This window comes from Scyliorhinus canicula, chromosome 24 (assembly GCF_902713615.1).
Source record: "Scyliorhinus canicula chromosome 24, sScyCan1.1, whole genome shotgun sequence".
NCBI lineage: Eukaryota > Metazoa > Chordata > Chondrichthyes > Carcharhiniformes > Scyliorhinidae > Scyliorhinus > Scyliorhinus canicula.
The window spans coordinates 4,640,554-4,666,758 of record NC_052169.1 but is presented as its reverse complement, the minus strand read 5'-3'; the positions used below and the strand labels follow the sequence as shown (position 1 = coordinate 4,666,758).

General features: G+C 50.7%; 1 protein-coding gene across 1 annotated transcript in view; it reads left to right on the top strand.

The window, feature by feature from the left end:
• The window catches only part of LOC119956717 (microtubule-associated protein 1A-like), a 168,088-nt gene that overhangs the window by 115,023 nt on the left and 26,860 nt on the right, over nucleotides 1-26,205 (top strand). Inside the window, 1 exon segment of the mRNA XM_038784053.1 lies at nucleotides 25,626-25,708. The gene's annotated coding sequence lies outside the window, so the exon portion shown is untranslated.

Sequence of the window (26,205 nt, the reverse complement as noted above, 5' to 3'; positions counted from 1 at the left end):
CCTCCCCCATGCTGCTCCCCTCCCCCACTCTGCCCTCTCCCCCACTCTTCCCCCTCCCCCACTCTGCCCTCTCCCCTCCCCCACTCTGCTCCCCTCCCCCACTCTGCTCCCCTCCCCTCCCCCACTCTGCTCCCCTCCCCCACTCTGCCCTCCCCTCCCCCACTCTGCTCCCCTCCCCCACTCTGCTCCCCTCCCCCACTCTGTTTGCTCCCACCTTCCCGATCTGCTCACTCCTCTCTCCCCCCCCCCCCCATCCCCCGGCAGCCTTGCTCGCTCAGTCTCCTCCTGTCCCTCCCTCTTCACTCCCCACTCTCCACGTTCTGCAATCTTTTCCCAGGTTAACCCTTTGCCCTGTCGCCCTTCCCAACAGTCTTTTTAAAAATCTCCACCAGTTGTGTCCGAGCTGTGATTCTCAGTGAGATATTTAACCATTAACGGGGCCTGGGCTGCCTTGTGTGTTTATTTTACTTCATTTTTAAAAATAAATTTAAAGTATATATTTATTTTTTTTCCAATTAAGGGGCAATTTAACGTGGCCAACCCACCTACCCTGCACATCTTTGGGTTGTGGGGGTGAGACCCACGCAACACGGGGAGAATGCGATAACTCCACACGGACAGTGACCCAGGGCCGGGATCGAACCTGGGACCTCGGCGCCGTGAGGCAGCAGGGGCGTGTTTAAATCTGAGGCCTCTGGCGCCCGGTACAGCTGACTACCCCTTGTTGGAACCTGATCAGTGTGTGTCGGCAGGCTCTTTCACCTTGGGTAGGCCTGTCCCCCACTGATGGACTCCCTTCCCACTCGGGAATAGTATTCAGCGGGAATCCTCGAGAAATTGTTCCCCTCTTCCCTCGCCCAAACCCCATGGATATGAACTCCGTTAACTCCATGGTGCCTGAGAATGAGCCTGTGATCAGAACCCTGGGCTACCAGCTCCCCCGTGGCAGCGGCCCCATTATTTAACATTCTTAACCATCCATTGGTGTTCAGCCTGATTCGTTTGGTGCTTGCCGGTGTCCTGTGGCATTGATCTTCTGGTATTTAAAAATGGAGATGGGCATAACTTGAAGATTGGAACCTATTGCCCTCGAGAAGGTGATGGTGAGGTATCTCCTTGAACCGCTGCAGTCCCTGAGGTGTAGGCGCGCCTACCATGCTGTTAGGGAGGGAGTTCCAGGATTTTGCCCCAGCGACAGTGAAGGAACGGCCGATATATTTCCAAGTCAGAATGGTGAGTGGTTTGGAGGGGAACCCCAGGTGGTGGGGTTCCCAGGTATCTGCTGCTCTTGTCCTTCTAGATGGTTAGAAGGTGCTGCCGAAGGAGCCCTGGCGAGTTGCTATTCAGCTGTTCCTGACGTTTTTTTATTCAGGTCACTGCCTGTGTGGCAATGATCTAGAAAGGTAACAAGGTAAATTAAGGAGTAATCGCTGTGAGAAGCATCCCTAGATTATTGCTGCTTCTCGCCTGTGTCAGTATCTCAGTCAGGAGCCCTTCCCCCTGTACACCAGAGGTTCAAATGAAAATCTGAGCACAGATTTTTGGATTTCCCTCTCTGATCCTCTCTGAGTGAGGGTTGAGAAATTAAACTGAGGCCTCTCAGCCCTGTCCCTTCCATCATAGCACAGTGGGCTAATCAGCTGGCTTGTAATGCAGAACAATGCCAGCAGCATGGGTTCAATTCCCGTAGCGGCTACCTGAACAGGCGCCGGAATGTGGCGACTAGGGGCTTTTCATTGAAGCCTTCTTGTGACAACAAGCGATTATTATATCATTATTATAAGGTCAGAAATGGGGATGTTTGCAGATGACTGCACAATGTTCGCCATTCGCCACTCCTCAGATACTGAAGCAGTCCATGTCCAAATGCAGCAAGACCTGGACAATATCCAGGCTTGGGGCTGACAAGGGGCAAGTTACACTCGCAAGTGCCAGGCAATGACCATCTCCAACAAGAGAGGATCTAACCACCGCCCCTTGACATTCAATGGCAACACCATCACTGAATTCCCCACAATCAATGTCCTGGGGGTTACCATGGATCAGAAACTGAACTGGACCCAGCCACATTAATACTGTGGCTACCAGGGCAGGTCAGAGGCTGGGAATCCTACAGCGAGTAATTCACCTCCTGACTCCCCAAAGCCTGTCCACCATCTACAAGGCACAAGCCAGGAGTGAGATGGAATACTCTCCACTTCCCGTAACAGCCTCCCCGAACAGGCGCCGGAATGTGGCGACTAGGGGCTTTTCACAGTAACTTCATTGAAGCCTACTCGTGACAATAAGCGATTTTCATTTCATTTCATTTTTTTTCATGAGCGCAGCTCCAACAACACTCAAGAAGCTCAAGTGGCGGCACGTGGCGCAGTGGTTAGCACTGAGGACCCGGGTTCGAAACCCGACCCTGGGTCAATGTCCATGTGGAGTTTGCACATTCTCCCCGTGCCTGCGTGGGTTACACTCCTTCAGCCCAAAGATATGCAGGCTAGGTGGATTGGCCACGCTAAATTGCCCCTTAATTGGAAAAAAAAAACAACTGGGTACTCTAAATTTATATTAAAAACATAGAAGTTCGACACCATCCAGGACAAAGCAGCCCCGCTTGATTGCTCCTCCTTCCACCCTCCGCCACCGACACACAATGGCTTCTTTGTGTATCATCTACAAGTTGCACTGCAGTAACTCACCAAGGTTCCTTAAACAGCACCTTCCAAACCCACGATCACGATCATCTAGAAGGACAAGAGCAGCAGATACCTGGGAACCCCACCACCTGGAGGTTCCCCTCCGAGTCACTCCCCACCCTGACTTGGAAATGTATCGGCTGTTCCTTCACTGTCGCTGGGGCAACATCCCGGAACTCCCTCCCTAACAGCACAGTGGGTGTACCTACACTACAAGGACTGCAGCGGCTCAAGAAGGCAGCTCACCACCACCTTCTGAAGGGCAACTAGAGATGGGCAATAAATGCTGGGCTAACCAACCACGCCCACATCCCGTAACTGAATTAAAGAAAAGAATCAATCTTGGGCACTAGAGCAGGTGGGTAGTTCTCCCCAGTGTCCTGTCCCATTCTCATCACCCAACCAACATTACACAAACAGATGCTCGGCTCGTGATCACATTGCTCTCAGTGGGAGCTTGCTGTGCGGCCACACTACAACATGGACAACATTTCAGAAGTACTTCAGTTGCTGTAAAGTGCCTTGGGACCTCCTGCAACCATGAAAGGCGCCATATAAATGCAAGTCTTTCTGGTTGGCTCAAGCCCCAACTCCAGCTTACATGAAAGCCAAAAGCGACTTCAAAGGAATTAACTTTATTATTTTTGCAAACACATTTGAAGATTTGTCACTTCTGCTGTGACACCTGTTGTTTCACACGTTGCCAATGCTGAGTGTTATATATGGAGAGACATTTGCTGGATTCCATTGGATAGACTCAGCCACACTTTATTTATAAATCTCCTTCCCAACACTATCAAAAACGCGGAGACACTTTTGTATTACAATTAAAGTATATGTATTTTATTGATAACACCATCTCTATACTGTACCAGGGCTTTTTCTTCTACACTAACCAAATTATATGATTTCAAGTTGTCATCACTGTGAACGAGTTACAATACAGTGTAAATCTCCCTCTATACTCAGTTACGATGCAGAATAAATCTCCCTCTACACTCAGTTACAGTACAGAGTAAAGCTCCCTCTACACTCAGTAATGATGCAGAGTAAAGCTCCCTCTACACTCAGTAATGATGCAGAGTAAAGCTCCCTCTACACTCAGTTACGATGCAGAGTAAAGTTCACACTGCACTCAGTAATGATGCAGAGTAAAGCTCCCTCTACACTCAGTTACGATGCAGAGTAAAGTTCACACTGCACTCAGTAATGATGCAGAGTAAAGCTCCCTCTACACTCAGTTACAATACAGAGTAAAGTTCACACTGCACTCAGTAACGATGCAGAGTAAAGCTCCCTCTACACTCAGTTACGATGCAGAGTAAAGTTCACACTGCACTCAGTAATGATGCAGAGTAAAGCTCCCTCTACACTCAGTTACGATGCAGTGTAAAGCTCCCTCTACACTCAGTTACAATAAAGAGTAAAGCTCTATCTACACTCAGTTACAATACAGAGTAAAGCTCCCTCTACACTCAGTCACAATACAGAGTAAAGCTCTATCTACACTCAGTTACAATACAGAGTAAAGCTCCCTCTACACTCAGTTACGATGCAGTTTAAAGCTCCCTCTACACTCATTTACAATGCAGACTAAAGCTCGCTCAACACTCAGTTACAATACAGAGTAAAGATCTCTCTACACTCAGTTACAATACAGAGTAAAGATCTCTCTACACTCAGTTACAATACAGAGTAAAGCTCCCTCTACACTCAGTTACAATACAGAGTAAAGCTCAAAGTACACTCAGTAATGATGCAGAGTAAAGCTCCCTCAACACTCAGTTACAATACAGAGTAAAGATCTCTCTACACTCAGTTACAATACAGAGTAAAGCTCCCTCTCCACTCAGTTACAATACAGAGTAAAGCTCAAAGTACACTCAGTTACGATACAGTGTAAAGCTCCCTCTCCACTCAGTAACGATGCAGTGTAAAGCTCCCTGTACACTCAGTAATGATGCAGAGTAAAGCTCCCTCTACACTCAGTTACAATGCAGTGTAAAGCTCCCTGTACACTCAGTAATGATGCAGAGTAAAGCTCCATCTACACATCCCTCTCATTATGTGTCTTTGGCACAACCCTAGTCAGACTCTCCAAATTTAAGTGTGGGATTATGAATGCAGCTTTATAAATGGATGGATGGTTTTAGCCACAGTAGTAACAGTACAGCTGTCAATCCACTGCCCTGTCAATCCCCTGCCTGTCAATCCCCTGCCCTGTCAATCCACTGCCCTGTCAATCCCCTGCCTGTCCATCCCCTGCCCTGTCAATCCCCTGCCCTGTCAATCCACTGCCTGTCAATCCACTGCCCTGTCAATCCTCTGCCCTGTCAATCCACTGCCCTGTCAATCCCCTGCCCTGTCAATCCCCTGCCTGTCAATCCCCTGCCTGTCAATCCCCTGCCAGTCAATCCCCTGCCTGTCAATCCACTGCCCTGTCAATCCTCTGCCCTGTCAATCCACTGCCCTGTCAATCCTCTGCCCTGTCAATCCCCTGCCTGTCAATCCACTGCCCTGTCAATCCACTGCCTGTCAATCCACTGCCCTGTCAATCCTCTGCCTGTCAATCCACTGCCCTGTCAATCCCCTGCCTGTCAATCCACTGCCCTGTCAATCCCCTGCCTGTCAATCCACTGCCTGTCAATCCCCTGCCTGTCAATCCCCTGCCCTATTAATCCACTGCCTGTCAATCCCCTGCCTGTCAATCCCCTGCCTGTCAATCCCCTGCCCTATTAATCCACTGCCTGTCAATCCCCTGCCTGTCAATCCACTGCCCTGTCAATCCTCTGCCTGTCAATCCACTGCCCTGTCAATCCCCTGCCTGTCAATCCACTGCCCTGTCAATCCCCTGCCTGTCAATCCACTGCCCTGTCAATCCACTGCCTGTCAATCCACTGCCTGTCAATCCCCTGCCTGTCAATCCCCTGCCTGTCAATCCCCTGCCTGTCAATCCACTGCCTGTCAATCCACTGCCTGTCAATCCACTGCCCTGTCAATCCACTGCCCTGTCAATCCACTGCCTGTCAATCCACTGCCTGTCAATCCCCTGCCTGTCAATCCACTGCCCTGTCAATCCTCTGCCCTGTCAATCCCCTGCCTGTCAATCCACTGCCTGTCAATCCACTGCCTGTCAATCCACTGCCTGTCAATCCCCTGCCTGTCAATCCCCTGCCTGTCAATCCTCTGCCTGTCAATCCACTGCCCTGTCAATCCACTGCCTGTCAATCCACTGCCTGTCAATCCCCTGCCTGTCAATCCCCTGCCTGTCAATCCCCTGCCTGTCAATCCACTGCCTGTCAATCCACTGCCTGTCAATCCACTGCCCTGTCAATCCACTGCCCTGTCAATCCACTGCCTGTCAATCCACTGCCTGTCAATCCCCTGCCTGTCAATCCACTGCCCTGTCAATCCTCTGCCCTGTCAATCCCCTGCCTGTCAATCCACTGCCTGTCAATCCCCTGCCTGTCAATCCACTGCCCTGTCAATCCCCTGCCTGTCAATCTACTGCCCTGTCAATCCACTGCCTGTCCATCCCCTGCCCTGTCAATCCCCTGCCTGTCAATCCCCTGCCCTGTCAATCCCCTGCCCTGTCAATCCCCTGCCCTGTCAATCCCCTGCCTGTCAATCCCCTGCCCTATTAATCCACTGCCTGTCAATCCCCTGCCTGTCAATCCCCTGCCCTATTAATCCACTGCCTGTCAATCCCCTGCCTGTCAATCCACTGCCCTATTAATCCACTGCCTGTCAATCCCCTGCCTGTCAATCCCCTGCCCTATTAATCCACTGCCTGTCAATCCCCTGCCTGTCAATCCCCTGCCCTGTCAATCCACTGCCTGTCAATCCCCTGCCTGTCAATCCTCTGCCTGTCAATCCCCTGCCCTATTAATCCACTGCCTGTCAATCCTCTACCCTGTCAATCCCCTGCCTGTCAATCCCCTGCCTGCCAATCCCCTGCCTGTCAATCCTCTGCCCTGTCAATCCCCTGCCTGTCAATCCCCTGCCTGTCAATCCCCTGCCTGTCAATCCACTGCCCTGTCAATCCCCTGCCTGTCAATCCTCTGCCCTGTCAATCCCCTGCCTGTCAATCCCCTGCCTGTCAATCCCCTGCCTGTCAATCCCCTGCCTGTCAATCCCCTGCCTGTCAATCCCCTGCCTGTCAATCCCCTGCCTGTCAATCCCCTGCCTGTCAATCCCCTGCCCTGTCAATCCTCTGCCTGTCAATCCCCTGCCTGTCAATCCCCTGCCTGTCAATCCACTGCCCTATTAATCCACTGCCTGTAAATCCCCTGCCTGTCAATCCCCTGCCTGTCAATCCACTGCCCTATTAATCCACTGCCTGTCAATCCCCTGCCCTGTCAATCCTCTGCCCTGTCAATCCTCTGCCTGTCAATCCTCTGCCTGTCAATCCACTGCCCTATTAATCCACTGCCTGTCAATCCCCTGCCTGTCAATCCTCTACCCTGTCAATCCCCTGCCTGTCAATCCCCTGCCTGTCAATCCTCTGCCCTGTCAATCCACTGCCTGTCAATCCCCTGCCTGTCAATCCCCTGCCTGTCAATCCCCTGCCTGTCAATCCCCTGCCTGTCAATCCCCTGCCTGTTAATCTACAGCCGACCCGAGTGAATACCGTGATTCCTTTTGCAGTGCCTCAATTTGAATTTCACATCATGGCGTTCAAATCCCTCCATGGGCCTTACCTCCTCCCTATCTCTGAATCATCCTCCAGCCCTCCCCACTATCTGTAACCCCCCTCCAACCCTCCCTATCTCTGTAACCCCCTCCAACCCTCCCTGTCTCTGTAACCCCCTGCAACCCTCCCTATCTCTGTAACCCCCCTCCAACCCTCCCTATCTCTGTAACCCACCTCCAACCCTCCCCATCTCTGTAACCCCCTCCAACCCTCCCTATCTCTGTAACCCCCCTCCAACCCTCCCTATCTCTGTAACCCCCTCCAATCCTCCGTCTCTGTAACCCCTCTCCAACCCTCCCTATCTCTGTAACCCCCTCCAACCCTCCCTATCGCTGTAATCCCCCCTCCAACCCTCCCTGTCTCTGTAACCCCCCTCCAACCCTCCCTATCTCTGTAACCCCCTCCAACCCTCCCTATCTCTGTAACCCCCTCCAACCCTCCTGTCTCTGTAAACCCCCTCCAACCCTCCCTATCTCTGTAATCCCCCTCCAACCCTCCCTATCTCTGTAATCCCCCTCCAACCCTCCCTATCTCTGTAACCCACCTCCAACCCTCCCTATCTCTGTAACCCCCTCCAACCCTCCCTGTCTCTGTAACCCCCCTCCAACCCTCCGTCTCTGTAAACTCCCTCCAACCCTCCCTATCTCTGTAACCCCCTCCAACCCTCCCTATCTCTGTAACTCCCCTCCAACCCTCTGTCTTTGTAACCCCCCTCCAACCCTCCGTCTCTGTAACCCCCCTCCAACCCTTCCTATCTCTGTAACCCCCTCCAACCCTCCCTATCTCTGTAACCCCCTCCAACCCTCCCTATCTCTGTAACTCCCCTCCAACCCTCTGTCTTTGTAACCCCCCTCCAACCCTCCGTCTCTGTAATCCCCCTCCAACCCTCCCTATCTCTGTAACTCCCCTCCAACCCTTCCTATCTCTGTAACCCCCTCCAACTCTCTCTATCTCTGTAACCCCCCTCCAACTCTCTCTATCTCTGTAACCCCCCTCCAACCCTCCCTATCTCTGTAACCCCCCTCCAACCCTCCCTATCTCTGTAACCCCCCTCCAACTCTCTCTATCTCTGTAACCCCCCTCCAACCCTCCCTATCTCTGTAAACCCCCTCCAACCCTCCCTATCTTGCAACCCCCCTCCAACCCTCCCTATCTCTGTAACCCCCCTCCAACCCTCCATCTCTGTAACCCCCCTCCAACCCTCCCTGTCTCTGTAACCCCCTCCAACCCTCCCTAACCCCCCTCCAACCCTCCCTATCTCTGTAACCCCCCTCCAACCCTCCCTATCTCTGTAAACCTCCTCCAACCCTCCCTATCTCTGTAACCCCCTCCAACCCTCCCTAACCCCCCTCCAACCCTCCCTATCTCTGTAACCCCCTCCAACCCTCCGTCTCTGTAACCCCCCCTCCAACCCTCTGTCTCTGTAACCCCCTCCAACCCTCCCTATCTCTGTAACCTCCCTCCAAACCTCCCTGTCTCTGTAACCTCCTTCCAACCCTCCCTATCTCTGTAAACCCCCTCCAACCCTCCCTATCTCTGTAACTCCCCTCCAACCCTCCCTATCTCTGTAACCTCCCTCCAACTCTCCCTATCTCTGTAACCTCCCCTCTGTCTCTGTAACCCCCTCCAACCCTCCCTATCTCTGTAACCCCCCCCCTCTGTCTCTGTAACCCCCTCCAACCCTCCCTATCTCTGTAACCCCCCCTCTGTCTCTGTAACCCCCTCCAACCCTCCCTGTCTCTGTAACCCCCCTCCAACCCTCCCTATCTCTGTAACCCCCCTCCAACCCTCCCTATCTCTGTAAACCCCCTCCAACCCTTCCTGTCTCTGTAATCCCCCTCCAACTCTCCCTATCTCTGTAACCCCCCTCCAACCCTCCCTATCTCTGTAAACCCCCTCCAACCCTCCCTATCTTGCAACCCCCCTCCAACCCTCCCTATCTCTGTAACCCCCCTCCAACCCTCCATCTCTGTAACCCCCTCCAACCCTCCCTGTCTCTGTAACCCCCCTCCAACCCTCCCTATCTCTGTAATCCCCCTCCAACCCTCCATCTCTGTAACCCCCTCCAACCCTCCATATCTCTGTAACCCCCCTCCAACCCTCCCTATCTCTGTAAACCCCCTCCAACCCTCCCTATCTCTGTAACCCCCTCCAACCCTCCCTAACCCCCCTCCAACCCTCCCTATCTCTGTAACCCCCCTCCAACCCTCCCTATCTCTGTAAACCCCCTCCAACCCTCCCTATCTCTGTAACCCCCTCCCACCCTCCCTAACCCCCCTCCAACCCTCCCTATCTCTGTAACCCCCCTCCAACCCTCCCTATCTCTGTAACCCCCTCCAACCCTCCGTCTCTGTAACCTCCCTCCAACCCTCCCTATCTCTGTAATCCCCCTCCAACCCTCCATCTCTGTAACCCCCTCCAACCCTCCCTATCTCTGTAACCCCCCTCCAACCCTCCCTATCTCTGTAAACCCCCTCCAACCCTCCCTATCTCTGTAACCCCCTCCAACCCTCCCTAACCCCCCTCCAACCCTCCCTATCTCTGTAACCCCCTCCAACCCTCCGTCTCTGTAACCCCCCCTCCAACCCTCCGTCTCTGTAACCCCCTCCAACCCTCCCTATCTCTGTAACCTCCCTCCAACCCTCCCTGTCTCTGTAACCTCCTTCCAACCCTCCCTATCTCTGTAAACCCCCTCCAACCCTCCCTATCTCTGTAACTCCCTTCCAACCCTCCCTATCTCTGTAACCTCCCTCCAACCCTCCCTATCTCTGTAACCCCCCCTCTGTCTCTGTAACCCCCTCCAGCCCTCCCTATCTCTGTAACCCCCCTCCAATCCACCCTATCTCTGTAACCTCTTCCCACCCCCACACCCCCCTGAGATCTCAGACCTTCTGGTCTCTCACACGTCCCCCCGAATCCCATCGCTCCCCCATTGGCAGCCGTGCCTTCAGCTGCCAAGGGTCCTGAGCTCTGGAATCCTTTCCTAAACCTCTCCGCCTCTCGTTGCTCCTTAAAACTGGCCTGTCCCTCCCTATCTCTGTAAACCCCCTCCAACCCTCCCTATCTCTGTAACCCCCCTCCAACCCTCCATCTCTGTAACCCCCTCCAACCCTCCCTGTCTCTGTAACCCCCCTCCAACCCTCCCTATCTCTGTAATCCCCCCTCCAACCCTCCATCTCTGTAACCCCCTCCAACCCTCCATATCTCTGTAACCCCCTCCAACCCTCCCTATCTCTGTAAACCCCCTCCAACCCTCCCTATCTCTGTAACCCCCTCCAACCCTCCCTAACCCCCCTCCAACCCTCCCTATCTCTGTAACCCCCCTCCAACCCTCCCTATCTCTGTAAACCCCCTCCAACCCTCCCTATCTCTGTAACCCCCTCCCACCCTCCCTAACCCCCCTCCAACCCTCCCTATCTCTGTAACCCCCCTCCAACCCTCCCTATCTCTGTAACCCCCTCCAACCCTCCGTCTCTGTAACCTCCCTCCAACCCTCCCTATCTCTGTAATCCCCCTCCAACCCTCCATCTCTGTAACCCCCTCCAACCCTCCCTATCTCTGTAACCCCCCTCCAACCCTCCCTATCTCTGTAAACCCCCTCCAACCCTCCCTATCTCTGTAACCCCCTCCAACCCTCCCTAACCCCCCTCCAACCCTCCCTATCTCTGTAACCCCCTCCAACCCTCCGTCTCTGTAACCCCCCCTCCAACCCTCCGTCTCTGTAACCCCCTCCAACCCTCCCTATCTCTGTAACCTCCCTCCAACCCTCCCTGTCTCTGTAACCTCCTTCCAACCCTCCCTATCTCTGTAAACCCCCTCCAACCCTCCCTATCTCTGTAACTCCCTTCCAACCCTCCCTATCTCTGTAACCTCCCTCCAACCCTCCCTATCTCTGTAACCCCCCCTCTGTCTCTGTAACCCCCTCCAGCCCTCCCTATCTCTGTAACCCCCCTCCAATCCACCCTATCTCTGTAACCTCTTCCCACCCCCACACCCCCCTGAGATCTCAGACCTTCTGGTCTCTCACACGTCCCCCCGAATCCCATCGCTCCCCCATTGGCAGCCGTGCCTTCAGCTGCCAAGGGTCCTGAGCTCTGGAATCCTTTCCTAAACCTCTCCGCCTCTCGTTGCTCCTTAAAACTGGCCTGTCCCTTCATATCTCCTCCTGTCTTTGGCTAATTCCGTTTGACAACGCCCTTGCGCATGCACTTGGGAATGTTTCACTGTGTTGAAAAGTGCCGTGTAAATTAAAATTGCTGTTAAAGGCTGACCCACCGTCCTAATGTTCAACATTGAAAAGCTCCATTATTTCTGCCAGTGCTTCCTCTGGTTGCCCTGGTATCGAGGGTTCCTGTTGGCAAGGGGAGGAGCAGACATTGGCTACTGAAGAGGTTTTTAACGAGGGTGGGATGTCTGGATATAACTGATGTAGCAGGACCCTCCTGATGTGGGAGGACCCATTCCCTTTTCCAGGAAATGGGAGTCTGACGGTGTGACCTGATGATACAGAGCTGGGACAGTTTGCAATGCAGGGTTAAGAGGTGGGGGGGGGGGGGGGGGGGGGGGAATTTGATTGATGTCTGGACACTCTATTAAGGGTATTTCAGAATGGGCGATAAACCCTGGCCTTGTAGCAGGCATCCATAGGACATGAATATTTTAAAGAGGTTAGTACAAATCACGTCGGCTTGGCTTTCTCCTGCACAATGTGCTTTCCTTGTGCCGTGTGTCGCTTTGTTTCTCCTTATTTGTTAAGGATAAATCGAGACGTGACAAAGCTGAGGCCTCCCTAACGTAACCCCTGACCACAAATGGGGTCAACACCATGAATATTTTTCCATTTGTGGAATCGGCCCTCTTGTTCTGTTTGGTGACAAACTATCTGAGCTATGTGACTTCTGAGCTGGCAATAGCATCGCCTGAATTCCTGCTGGAGGGTGGGCGGGATTTTGGGGGGTGGGGGAGGGGGGGGGGGAGAGGAATTATTTCGAGTGCTTGAGTCAGCTGTCGGCATTACTGAGTTGCTGTGTGTTTATAAACAATTATAGACATAAACGTGAAGCTTCCCACTGCCTGGCACTCGATGGATTGAATATCGAAAGCAGGCTTTGCAAGGATTACATGAATGTTCAGGAATATTGCAATCTGAGTTAGCAGTTAAAGACCTCGGATAGAATCTCTGCAGTGCAGAAGGAGGCCATTTGGCCCATCGAGTCTGCACCGACCCTGCGAAAGAGCACCCCACCTCGGTCCACTCCCCCTATCCTATTCCCATAACCCCGTGCATTGATCATGGTTCAATCCATGTCGCGTCTGTCGGTTTGCGTTCTCCCCGTGTCTGCGTGGGTTTCCTCCAGGTGCTCCGGTTTCCTCCCACAGTCCAAAGATGTGCAGGTTAGGTGGATTGGCCGTGATAAATTGCCAATTAGAGTTCAAAAGGTTAGGTGGGGTTACTGGGTTACATGGATCGGGTGGAGGTGTGGGTTTAGGTAGGGTGTTCTTTCAGGGGCCAGTGTAGACTCGATGGGCCAAATGGCCTCCTTCTGCACTGTAAATGCGATGAGATCTCACCCAGCCATACATGTGGATTTAGAATTTAGAACAGTACAGCACAGAACAGGCCCTTCGGCCCTCGATGTTGTGCCGAGCAATGATCACCCTACTCAAACTCACGTATCCACCCTATACCCGTAACCCAACAACTCCCCCTTAACCTTACTTTTTAGAACACTGCGGGCAATTTAGCGTGGCCAATCCACCTAACCCGCACATCTTTGGACTGTGGGAGGAAACCGGAGCACCTGGAGGAAACCCACGCACACACAGGGAGGACGTGCAGACTCCACACAGACAGTGACCCAGCCGTGAACCGAACCTGGGACCCTGGAACTGTGAAGCATTGATGCTAACCACTATGCTACCGTGCTGCCACCCAAGCTACAGACAACCAATCATCTCTTTCTAATGGAGAGTGATACCCGGCTCCTTTTTGGACTATGGGTGGGATTTAGCGTGGCCAATCCACCTACCCTCCACACCTTTGGGTTGTGGGGGCGAAACCCACACACACACGGGGAGAATGTGCAAACTCCACACGGACAGTGACCCAGAGCCGGGATCGAACCTGGGACCTCGGCGCCGTGAGGCAGCAGTGCTAACCACTGCGCCAGCCTGCCGCCCTGGTTCTAATATTTTTAATGTACTAAACCATTAGACAGCAATGATTACCGAACACAGATTTCCAATAAGGAGATATCCAGGTAGCTGGCTGAAAACCTCCTCAAAGAGGTCGGACTCCAGCCGCAGGAAGAAGCCATTCAGCCCCTTGAACCTGATTTTCCATTCTTCAGTTTGATCATGGTTTGTTTGTACCTTGACCCCAATTAACTGTCTCCCTCGATCTCTCGATCCCTTATCCAATAAAATCTGTCTGTCTCGCCCTTGAAAGTTAATACGTGACAGCCGACGTGGGCTTAAACGGAATGATAGAAACAGCTTGCATTTATCTACCGCCTTTCACTTTGGCCTTTGGCCATCTCAAAGTGGTTCAAAGCCAACAGCCCAACGAGCCCCGGCGCGCCCTAACACGTGAATATAGTGCCCTCAGCAGAAAAGAATGCCCCTTGTTTGTCGGGCCTGGGAATCTCGGGGCACCCAATAACTCATTGGTAACCATGGTGAGGGAACAAGGTGGTTGCTGTGGTGCGGTTTCTAACTAGAAGAGAGAGACAAAGTAATCTGAGGAATTTAGGGGGCGGATGTAGTAAATTCTTGACAGTAAGAGAACATTTTCAGCAGCGTTGTGTCAGGCCATCATGCATGCTTGTTGCTGTGGTGATGTGCCTAAGGAGCGAGTGGGGGGGGGGGGGGGGGGGGGCTGGATTATTGAGTAATCTGATGATAACTGGAAATAAAACATCAAAGGCTCACGGGTTGATTTGCCAGCAAGGAGTGTGAAAATGGACAAGGGCCTCACATGCTGCCTGATTGCTCACTCGGCCCAGGTATCAGGCTGTGTGGGAAATCACCACCCTCATCCCAGCAGAAGACACCCAGGTCAACCCTAACCAGGATCAAAAGGCAGGCAGCGGCCTACTCTGGGTCGGACAGATTCTCACTCCCGACTGATGTTTAATTAGTTGTGAAATGTGGTCTGAATTCTGCATCAGTGCTTGTGATCAATCATCAAACACCTGACACGTGTGCACATGTGTTTACATAGAACTCTGGTGCATGTTTGATTCCCTGTGCAAGCAGAGCTCTGTACATGTATGATTCCATGTGTGCATAGAGCTTTGCGTGTTCATTTAATAAAAATAAATTGAGAGTGCCCAATTCATTTTTTTTCCAATTAAGGGGTAATTTAGCCTGGCCAATCCACCTACCCTGCACATTTTTGTGCTGTGGGGGTGAGACCCACGGGGAGAATATGCAAACTGCACGTGGACAGTGACCCGGGGCCAGGATCGAACCCGGGTCCTCGGCGCCGTGAGCCAGCAGTGCTAACTACTGCGCCACCGTGCCACCCTGCTTTGTGCGTGCCAGGATTCTACGAATACATGGAGATCTGTGCGAGTGTGATTCTACACGTGCACAAATCCGTGTGCGTATTTGATTCAGTTTGTGTACAAAGCTCTGCATTTGTCACTCACCGTGTACATGGAACTTTGTGTGTGATTCCCCTGCACACTGAGCTCAGTGAACACAAGTATTGTGTCCTGTCTGTCTTCGAATTCTTCCTACATCCAACTTGAAAACTCAGTGGAGGGAATGATGCTCCTTGAGGCGTTGAGCTGAAGTAAATTGGGATGGGTTCTGAATGGCGTCTCGTCCTTCTGTAAATCCCAGAGTTATACGGTCACTACACGTCTTGCTGCACACCGAAGGTAACGCCATTCTGCCAAAGAGCCATGGAGTTTGATTGGGACCCACTCCATGCTTCAGGGAAATACTCCTCTTTCTGTTTCTGGGAAATATTATGAGGAAATTGTTTGAATTAATGACCCATGATGCAAACCTGAGGGGGTTAGGTATGTATAAGGAGGGGGTGCTGAGGGGGGGGTTAACTCTGTATAAGGAGGGGGTAGTGGTATTGTCACTGGACTAGTAATCCTGAGACCCAGGGCAATGGGTGATCTGGGTTCGAATCCCACCACAGCAGGTAGTGAAATGTAAATGCAATAAAAATCTCGAATTAGAAAGTCTAATGAATATCATGGAGCCACTGTCGAATTTCGTGAAAACCCATCCGATTCCCGAATCCCCTTTCAGGAAGCTAATGCAGGTTGTTTTCTCTATTCATGATGGAACATTTTTGGTGAGTTGCTGAGGGAATGTGGTTCTGGTCAAGTGGGGCTGCTTTGTCCTGGATGGTGTTGAGCTGCTTGAGCGGTGTTGGAGCTGCGCTCATCCAGGCAAGTAGAGAATATTCCACTGCACTTGTAGATGGTGGACAGGCTTTGCGGAGTGAGGGGGTCAGTTACTCACCATGGGGCTCTGGTCTCTGACCTACTCTTGCAGCGTCAGTATTTATATGACTTCGTAGAAGACTGCAGATTGGACAGTTTGTTCTAAGTATACATCATTACAGCACAGAAAGTGACTGTTCCTGTTCCAGCTCTTTGACAAGAGTTATCCAATTCATCCCACTCCTCTCTGGTCTTTCCATGCACCCCTGCATTTTTGTTTTTGCTTTTTAACCAATATCCGATGGAAATTTATTATTGAATCCGCTTCCACTCCCCTTTCAGATTCCAGATCCCCCCCCAGCCAGAATACAGTCAGGATGGATATTTCATGAATTCATGATGTAGAGGGGGGGGGGTTTATAATTGGGGAGGGGAGGATTTGTTGTGAATGATTCCGCGCACTGCGTGTGTTGGGTTAACTCTGTTCATGAACAAATTCTGGCACTTGGTGTTTTCAATGTTGGCATTGGTAGCTTAACCAGTTGTGAATAATGGAGTTAATAACTGTTGTTAGCATTGCGGACCCAGCAATTATTCTTGGGATTGACTAACTAGTAGTGGCCATATTGTCCAATGTGATTGCGAGTCTGGCACGCTCCATTCACTGTACAGATGGCAGGCGTCACCTGGGTTCTATCTGAAGTTATCAGGACTAATCCAACACAAATCCCACTCCAGTACAGCACTGAGGGAATGCTACACTGCCTGCGGTTCCTTCTCTCACCTTCGATATTAACCCAGGCCTCGGCTTCCCTCTGCAGACAATTCCAGGGCACTATTTGTAGAAGAGCAAGAGGGTTCTTCCCAATGTTCTTGGGCCGATATAGGAACACAGGAACAGGCCAGTCAGCCCATTGAGCCTGCTCTACCATTCAATATGATCACGACTAATCAGACATTTCAATGCCATTTACGCCCACTATCCCCATCATCCTTTACATTATTGTGAATCAGAAATCTATAAATCTCTGCTTTAAACATACTCAATGTCTGAGCTCCCACAGCCTCTGGGTAGAGAATTCCAAAGATTCACAACCCTCTGAGCAAAACAATTTCTCCTCATCTCGGCTCCCCCCTTATTGTGAAATTGTGCCCCCTGGTTCTAGACTCCCCGACCAAGGGAAACATCACATCAGCATCTACCCTGTCTGTTCCTATAAGTATTTTGTAGGTTTCCATGATGATCACCTCTCATTCTTCGGAACTATAGAGAACGCAGGCCCCGTTTCTCCAATCTCTCTTCATAACAGTCCCGCCATCCCCGGAACAAATCTGGTGAACCTTCGATACGCTCCTTCTGTGGCAATAACATCCTTTCTGAAGGAACCAAATCTGCACATAGTGCTCCAGGTACGGTCTAGCCGAGCTCCTATACAATTGAAGCAAAACCTCACTGCTCCTGGACTGAATCCTCTTGTGATCAATGCGAACGTTCCATTAGCCTTGTGAAGAGCTTGCTTCACCTGCATGCGAGCCTTCAGCGACTTACGGACAAGGACATCCAGTTTGAAAATGAAAATCGCTTATTGTCACAAGTAGGCTTCAATGAAGTTACTGTGAAAAGCCCCTAGTCGCCACATTCCGGCGCCTGTCCGGGGAGGCTGGTACGGGAATCGAACCGCGCTGCTGGCTTATTAAACCAGTTTAATAAGGACATGGGAAGTTCACACCATTCCCATCCCGTAGGGCCCCTGCTGGATATGACACCCACGTGCCCATCTACACTTTCTAATCCTGTACCACTTATCCTTCCGTCAACTTCGCTAAAACTTCCCAGAGGATCTGGTCATTATCCCATTTTTGTTTTTGGGAGCTTGCTGTGCAGAAACTCGCTGCTGCGTCTCCTCCATCACAGCAGTGGCCACACTTCCAAAAGTAATGCATTGGACGTAAAGAGCTCGAGGACGTCCTGAGGCCCAGAGTGGCAGAGTCAGCTTTCGGGCCGTTGTACTGGTCAGTGTGTAGTCTTGGTTTTGACATTCCACAGTTTACCTCAATAATAATAATAATCGCTTATTGTCACGAGTAGGCTTCACTGACGTTACTGTGAAAAGCCCCTAGTCGCCACATTCCGGCACCTGTTTGGGGAGGCTGGTACGGGAATTGAACCCGCACTGCTGGCCTTTTTCTGCATTACAAGCCAGCTGTTTAGCCCACTGTGCTAAACCAACACCAAGAGGCCAGAAGCAGCTAAAAATGAACAAATCAGCCTGTTTCCAACAAGTGATTCCACCGCAACAAAGCAACTGATAAGTCTTTGTATAACAGCTAGGCCCAGTTATCATAGAATCCCTACAGTGCAGAGGGAGGCCGTTCGGCCCATCGACTCTGCACTGAGCCTTTGAAAGACCACTAGGCCCAATACCCCGCCCCATCACTGCAACCCCACCCCTAAGGGGCAATTTAGCATTTTACCAATCCAACTAAACTGCACATCTTGTGGGAGGAAACCGGAGCACCTGGAGGAAACCCAGGCAGACACGGGGAGAACGTGCAGACTCCGCACAGTCACCCGAGGTCGGAATCAAACCCGGTTCCCTGGTGCTGTGAGGCAGCAGTGCTAACCGCTGTGCCACTGCGCCGCCCCAGTTACATGGAGACGTGGTTCCTGATTGACTGCGTTATAGACGCACCTCCCTTGGCCATCAAATACAGGGGTGGGACTTGAACCCGGAGCTTTGGGCACAGAAGCAGAGACGTTACCCACTGGTCGCCCCAAGACGGCAGGAGGCAGAGGTTGTTGGTCGAAGGTTGTTTTTGGGACTGGAAGCCTGTGTCCAGTGGTGTTCCGCAGGGATCGGTGTTAGGTCCCGTGCTGTTTCTACATTAGTGATCTAGATGGGAATGTGGGGGGGGGTATGATCAGTAAGTTTTGAAGGTGACACAAAGATTGGTGGTGTGGCAGATAGTGAGGAGGAAAAGCCTCTGATTACAGGATGGGCTGGTGAGATGGTCAGAACACTGGCAAATGGAATTTCACCCTGGAAAGTGTGAGGCATTGCATTTTGGGAGGTCTAGCAAGGCGAGGGAATACACAATGATAGGACGCTCGGAATTATAGAGGACCAGAGGGACCTTGGGGTGCAAGTCAATAGATCCCTGAAGACAGCAGAACAGGTAGGTGAGGTGATAAAAAAGCATACAGGATACTTTATTAGTCAAGGCAGAGAATATAAGAGCAGGGAGGTTACGATGGAGCTGTCTAAATCGTGGTTAGGTCACAGTTAGAGTACTGTGTGCAATCCTGGTGGCCACACTATAGGAAGGATGTGATTGCACTGGAGGGGGTGCAGAGGAGATTCACCAGCATGTTGCCTGGGCTGGAGCGTTTCAGCAAGAGGAGAGACTATATAGGCAGCGGTTGTTTTCTGTAGAGCAGACAAGGCCGAGGGGGACCTCATCGATGTGGGTGTACAAAATTGAGGGATATCGAAAGGAAGAAATCAACTTAGTAGAGGAGTCAATAAGGATGTTCTTGCTATGGAGGGAGCGCAGCGAAGGTTTACCAGGCAGATTCCTGGGATACCGGGACTGTCATATGAGGAGAGACTAAATCGGTTAGGATTATATTGATTGGAGTTCAGAAGAGTGAGAGGGGATCTCATAGAAACGTACAAAATCCTAACAGGATTAGAGAGGGTAGATTCAGAAAGAATGTTCCCGATGGTGGGGTAAGTCCAGAACTAAGGGTCGTAGTTTGAGGAAAAGGGGTAAATCTTTTAGGACTGAGGTGAGGAGAAATTTCTTCACCCAGAGAGTGGGGAATCTGTGGAATTCACTCCCACAGAAAGTTGAGGCCAAAACATGGTGCGATTTTAAGAAGGAATAAGATTTAGCTCTGGGAGCTAAAGGGATCCAGGGATATGGTGGGAAGGCGGGATCAGGGTTGATGATCAGCCATGATCATAATGAATGGCAGAGCAGGCTCGAAGGGCCGAATGGCCTCCTCCTGCTTCTATTTTCAATGTATGTTTCTATGCATCACCACAGATTTAAGGTAAGGGTCAGGAGATTTCGAGGGGATGTGAAGAAAAACCTTTTTCACCGAAGGGTGGTGGGAATCTGGAACTCGCTGCCTGAAAGAATTTTGGGGAAAATTGATGTACAGAGAGATCTGGGAGTAAGAGTAGGGCCAGTCAAGGATAGTGGTGGGAAGTTGTGTGTGGAGGCTGAGGAGATAAGCGAGATACTAAATGAATACTTTTCGTCAGTATTCACTCAAGAAAAAGATAATATTGTGGAGGAGAATGCTGAGACCCAGGCTATTAGAATAGATGGCATTGAGGTGCGTAGGGAAGAAGTGTTGGCAATTCTGGACAAGGTGAAAATAGATAAGTCCCCGGGGCCGGATGAGATTTATCCTAGGATTCTCTGGGAAGCCAGGGAAGAGATTGCTGAGCCTTTGGCTTTGATTTTTAGGTCATCATTGGCTACAGGAATAGTGCCAGAGGACTGGAGGATAGCAAATGTGGTCCCTTTGTTCAAGAAGGGGAGTAGAGATAACCCCGGTAACTATAGGCCGGTGAGCCTAACATCTGTGGTGGGTAAAGTCTTGGAGAGGATTATAAAAGATACGATTTATAATCATCTAGATAGGAATAATATGATTAGGGACAGTCAGCATGGTTTTGTGAAGGGTAGGTCATGCCTCACAAACCTTATCGAGTTCTTTGAGAAGGTGACTGAACAGGTAGACGAGGGTAGAGCAGTTGATGTGGTGTATATGGATTTCAGTAAAGCGTTTGATAAGGTTCCCCACGGTCGGCTATTGCAGAAAATACGGAGGCTGGGGATTGAGGGTGATTTAGAGATGTGGATCAGAAATTGGCTAGTTGAAAGAAGACAGAGAGTGGTAGTTGATGGGAAATGTTCAGAATGGAGTTCAGTTACGAGTGGCGTACCACAAGGATCTGTTCTGGGGCCGTTGCTGTTTGTCATTTTTATAAATGACCTAGAGGAGGGCGCAGAAGGATGGGTGAGTAAATTTGCAGACGACACTAAAGTCGGTGGAGTTGTAGACAGTGCGGAAGGATGTTGCAGGTTACAGAGGGACATAGATAAGCTGCAGAGCTGGGCTGAGAGGTGGCAAATGGAGTTTAATGTGGAGAAGTGTGAGGTGATTCACTTTGGAAAGAATAACAGAAATGCGGAATATTTGGCTAATGGTAAAATTCTTGGTAGTGTGGATGAGCAGAGGGATCTCGGTGTCCATGTACATAGATCCCTGAAAGTTGCCACCCAGGTTGATAGGGTTGTGAAGAAGGCCTATGGTGTGTTGGCCTTTATTGGTAGAGGGATTGAGTTCCGGAGCCATGAGGTCATGTTGCAGTTGTACAAAACTCTAGTACGGCCGCATTTGGAGTATTGCGTACAGTTCTGGTCGCCTCATTATAGGAAGGACGTGGAAGCTTTGGAACGGGTGCAGAGGAGATTTACCAGGATGTTGCCTGGTATGGAGGGAAAATCTTATGAGGAAAGGCTGATGGACTTGAGGTTGTTTTCGTTAGAGAGAAGAAGGTTAAGAGGTGACTTAATAGAGGCATACAAAATGATCAGAGGGTTAGATAGGGTGGACAGCGAGAGCCTTCTCCCGCGGATGGAGGTGGCTAGCACGAGGGGACATAGCCTTAAATTGAGGGGTAATAGATATAGGACAGAGGTCAGAGGTGGGTTTTTTACGCAAAGAGTGGTGAGGCCGTGGAATGCCCTACCTGCAACAGTAGTGAACATGCCAACATTGAGGGCATTTAAAAATTTATTGGATAAGCATATGGATGATAAGGGCATAGTGTAGGTTAGATGGCCTTTAGATTTTTTCCATGTCGGTGCAACATCGAGGGCCGAAGGGCCTGTACTGCGCTGTATCGTTCTATGTTCTATGTTCTATGTTCAGGTCCATTGTACCCTGAAGGTGGCAACGCAGGTCGATAGAGTGGTCAAGAAGGCATACAGCATGCTTGCCTTCATCGGACGGGGTATTGAGTACAAGAGTCGGCAGGTCATGTTACAGTTGTGTGGGACTTTGGTTCATCCACATTTGGAATACTGCGTGCAGTTCTGGTCACCACATTACCAGAAGGATGTGGATGCTTTGGAGAGGGTGCAGAGGAGGTTCACAAGGGTGTTGCCTGGTATGGAGGGTGCTAGCTATGAAGAAAGGTTGAGTAGATTAGGATTGTTTTCGTTGGAAAGACGGAGGTTGAGGGGGGACCTGATTGAGGTCTACAAAATTATGAGAGGTATGGACAGGGTGGACAGCAACAAGCTTTCTCCAAGAGTGGGGGTGTCAGTTACAAGGGGTCACGATTTCAAGGTGAGAGGGGGAAAGTTTAAGGGAGATGTGCATGGAAGGTTTTTTACACAGAGGGTGGTGGGTGCCTGGAACGCTTTGCCAGCGGAGGTGGTAGAGGCGGGCACGATAGCATCATTTAAGATGCATCTGGACAGATATATGAACGGGCGGGGAACAGAGAGAAGTAGATCCTTGGAAAATAGGAGACGGGTTTAGATAAAGGATCTGGATCGGCGCAGGCTGGGAGGGCCGAAGGGCCTGTTCCTGTGCTGTAATTTTCTTTGTTCTTTGTTTGTTCTTTGTTGAAAGGGTGGTCGAGGTGGGAACCCTCACAACTTTGAAGAATGAGCACTAGGAACACAAGACTATGGACCAAGTACTGGAAAAATGGGATTAGAATAGATAGGTGATGGGCCGTAGGGCCTTACTCTGTGCTGTAAATCCACATGATGCTTTGACCTCCCCCATAAATATATTTAATTGGCTTGAAAGCGTTTGAGATGATGGCGCAAGATAAATGCCAGTCTTTGTTTCTTTATAAGCAAATTCATGGTGGAATCAGAGTTTCTTTTCCAACAGAATAAAGACAAACTAAAAAGTCACGTTGCTGTCTTCAATTTACAACCTCATGCTGAATGTTGGCCACCATCAAGTCTTTGGCAGTGGAGATTTTTGAAAATAAGAGCAGAGTTGAGACCGGGGGGGGGGGGGGGGGGGGGGGGGGGGGGGGGCATGTCTCTCAGTTTTCAGAGACTTGGGAAGGAATTAATGAGAGTTTGAGGCAATGGGCGGAATGGTGCATGTTGACTTGAAAACGGGTGGAAAGTGTCGGGACAAGAGAGGGTCATTCAAAGGATTAGCAAATGAGCGTGGCCAGTTCAGAGTTGAAACATTTGCCGGACCAGATGCAAACCTGGAGAAATCTGGAATAAAAGCGGCTCTCCCTTTCTTGGAGATGCGGACAAAAGGACGTCGGCTGTAACTGGCACGGTGACTTTGATTGAATCGACGGTGGAAGTACCCCTGAGATTCACGGCACAGCTCATCCGCGAATGGGACAGACATTCGGCTGTGGAGGGGGTGGGGGGCAGGCGGCCGAGGGAGTCTGCTATTTGTAAGGAGCCGGACGCTTTCCCTCGCCCTCTGTAAATGAGACCCAGGCACAATGGGCAAGCCAACCATTGTGCGCATTCAGCTGCTGCGGGCTGACTGAATACAGTTTTATGTCAGCAGAGATGACTAATTGGGGCGGACTAACAGAACCCATCTTTGTATTCGAACAAGCCGTTGAAGTTCTTTCAAAGGTGCTGTCGGCACGTCTTCAGGTTTTTAACTGAAATAGGAAAATTAATCCCGGTATATTTTAATTGACGGCGGAGGGGAGTTTGTGCGATGTGAAGATGAACAATGTTAGGCAGCGAGAGTTGATGATCTGGAGCTCGCTTCCCACAAGGGCGGTGGAAGTAGAGATAATCGGTCATTTCAAAATAAACTTGAGGATAATTAGCTTACGGGGATACAGAGACAGAGCAGGGAGTGTTGTACGGAGAGATGACCGGGACTCAAGTGGCATTCCTCTACTCTTTCATGGGATGTGGGCGTCGCTGGCTGGGAAAAGATAGCATTTGTTGCCCATCCCCAATTGCCCTTGAGCCGAGTGTCTCGCTGGGCCGTTTGAGAGAGGGGCAGTTAAGAGTCCACGTGTAGGCCAGACCGGGTAAGGACGGCAGATTTCCTTCCTTGTAAGGACATTAGTGAACCTGATGGGTTTTTACGATCAGTGTTTCATGGTCACCATGGCTGAAACTAACTTTATATTCCAGATTTCTGGATTGAATTTAAATTCCACCAGTTGCCTTGATGGGATTTGAACCCTTGTCTGCAGAGGACCATCCCAGGTCTCTAGGTGTTGGGGGGGGGGGGGGGGGAGGGGGGGGGCCTACTGCTCGACTTTGGGATCAGGGCACCCGTTCCTAATGGTGGCCCGAGCTACAGAGCGATGGGCATCCGACGCACTTGCCCCTTTGCGTGCCAAAAGACTGTGACTTCTACCTGGGCGCTGTTCCTAGCGGCAGCGAGGAGCAGTCCCGATTCCCCGCTGGCCGGCAACTAGACTCCGGAACGGAATACCCCGGCCTATAGTTCCCCAAAGCAACATCTCTGCCAATCAAAGTTGACTTGCCAACCAATCCGCACCCTCTCCCCCCGCAGTATAAATTGCTGCGATTGTTTGAAATTTGCCGAGCTTATTCAGGAAGCAGAACAGAAATTCATGCCAAGGAGGAGGAAACATGCTCAGAGGTGGACGAACACCCATGGCTGACGAGAGAAGCCAAGGATAGCATAAAAGCAAAGGAAAAAGCTTACAATGTGGCGAGGATTAGTGGGAAGCCAGAGGATTGGGAAGCCTCTAAATGCAAGCAGAGGACAATTAAAAAAGCAATAAAGGAGGGAGAAGATGAAATCTGAGTGTAAGCCAGCTAGTAATATAAAGGAAGATAGGAAGAGTATTTTTCAATATATAAAAGGTAAGAGAGAGACAAGAATAGACATTGGACCACTGGAAAATAAGGCTGGAGAAGTGATAATAGGAAACAAAGAAATGGCAGAGGAACTGAATAGTTACTTTGCATCAGTCTTCACGGTGGGAGATACCGGAGGGATACCAGAACCTCAGGAGAATCAGGGGGAAGAGGATGTTTCCACTTGTAGGAGAGACTAGAACCAGAGGGCACAGCCTCAGACTGAAGGGACGATCCTTTAAAACTGAGATGTGGAGAAATTTCTTCAGCCAGAGGCTGGTGAATCTGTGGAACTCTTTGCCGCAGAAGGCTGTGGAGGCCAAATCGCCGAGTGTCTTTAAGATTAACAAGGGGATCAGGGGTTATAGGGAGAAGGCAGGAGAATTGGGAAAATAAACATATCAGCCGCGATCGAACGGTGGAGCAGACTTGATGGGCCGAGTGGCCTAATTCTGCTCCTACATCTTCTGGTTTGTTTGAGGTTGAATATTCATCCCTTGACCAACATAAATAAGCAGATTATCTGGTCAATATCTCATTGTTGGGATCTTGCTGTGCCCAACTTGGTTGCCATGTTTCCTACCTGGCAACCGTGACTACGCCTCAAAAACAAAGCATTTTATTGGCCGGGAAGCTCTCAGAGACACCATGGGGTTGACTTGGAAAGACACTGAATAGCAATTATTTTCTCTGTCTCGCTGTAGTCTCCACCTGCTCTCGGGTGCTCTGTGCAGTATGTGATGATGCATGCACTGCCTGTCAGGTTGTAGTGTGGAGATTTCAGAGATCGTTTTGGACGTATCAGGCCGCGGTTGACTGCTGCAGCCCGATTGGTGGCGGCGATGGGGTCCGCCCTCTTGACTACAGGGGAGTCCTGGAGAGTTGGCAACCCAACATTCCGCCGCCGGGCGGTCAGTCTGGAGGTTCTGTCATCAAAATCTATTCTCTTCTGTTTTTCTGCAGGCCAGAAGACACTTCACCACAGGAGTGAAATCCTAGAGACTGTGGTCCTCGTTAATCCTGCTGAAGACACAGTCGCCTCTGAGGTAATGCTGAACAGTCCTTCGGAGTTACAGCGCTGAATTTACCGTCCCTCGTAGCTACGTTTCCCCATTGCAGTGAGTGGTAATGGGTTGCAATCACCTTGTCTTATTCACAAACTGGGGGAGGAGAGTGAAGCCGTGTGTTTACATTGAGGAGATTAAATGATAGGTCAAGACTCACAAGAACGATGGTGAGGTAAAGTGCTCGGCATGGAGCACAGGGAAGGGGGTGAAGAAATTTAGAGGCTGCTATGTTGTCCAGACGAATGTAAATGTGAGAAGTTGTGGGAGATTTGTAAGATACGGATATAAATGTGTGAAAGGTTATGTGTGCAGTGCAAAGTTATTCTGTAACTGTCTCACTTGCCACAACACCTGTTCTTGGTCGGGCAGAACACAATTTGACTTTACTTCACAGAATCCCAACAGTGCAGAAGGAGGCCATTCAGCCCATCGAGTCGGCACCACCCTCTGAAAGAGCGCCCTACCCAGGCCCACTC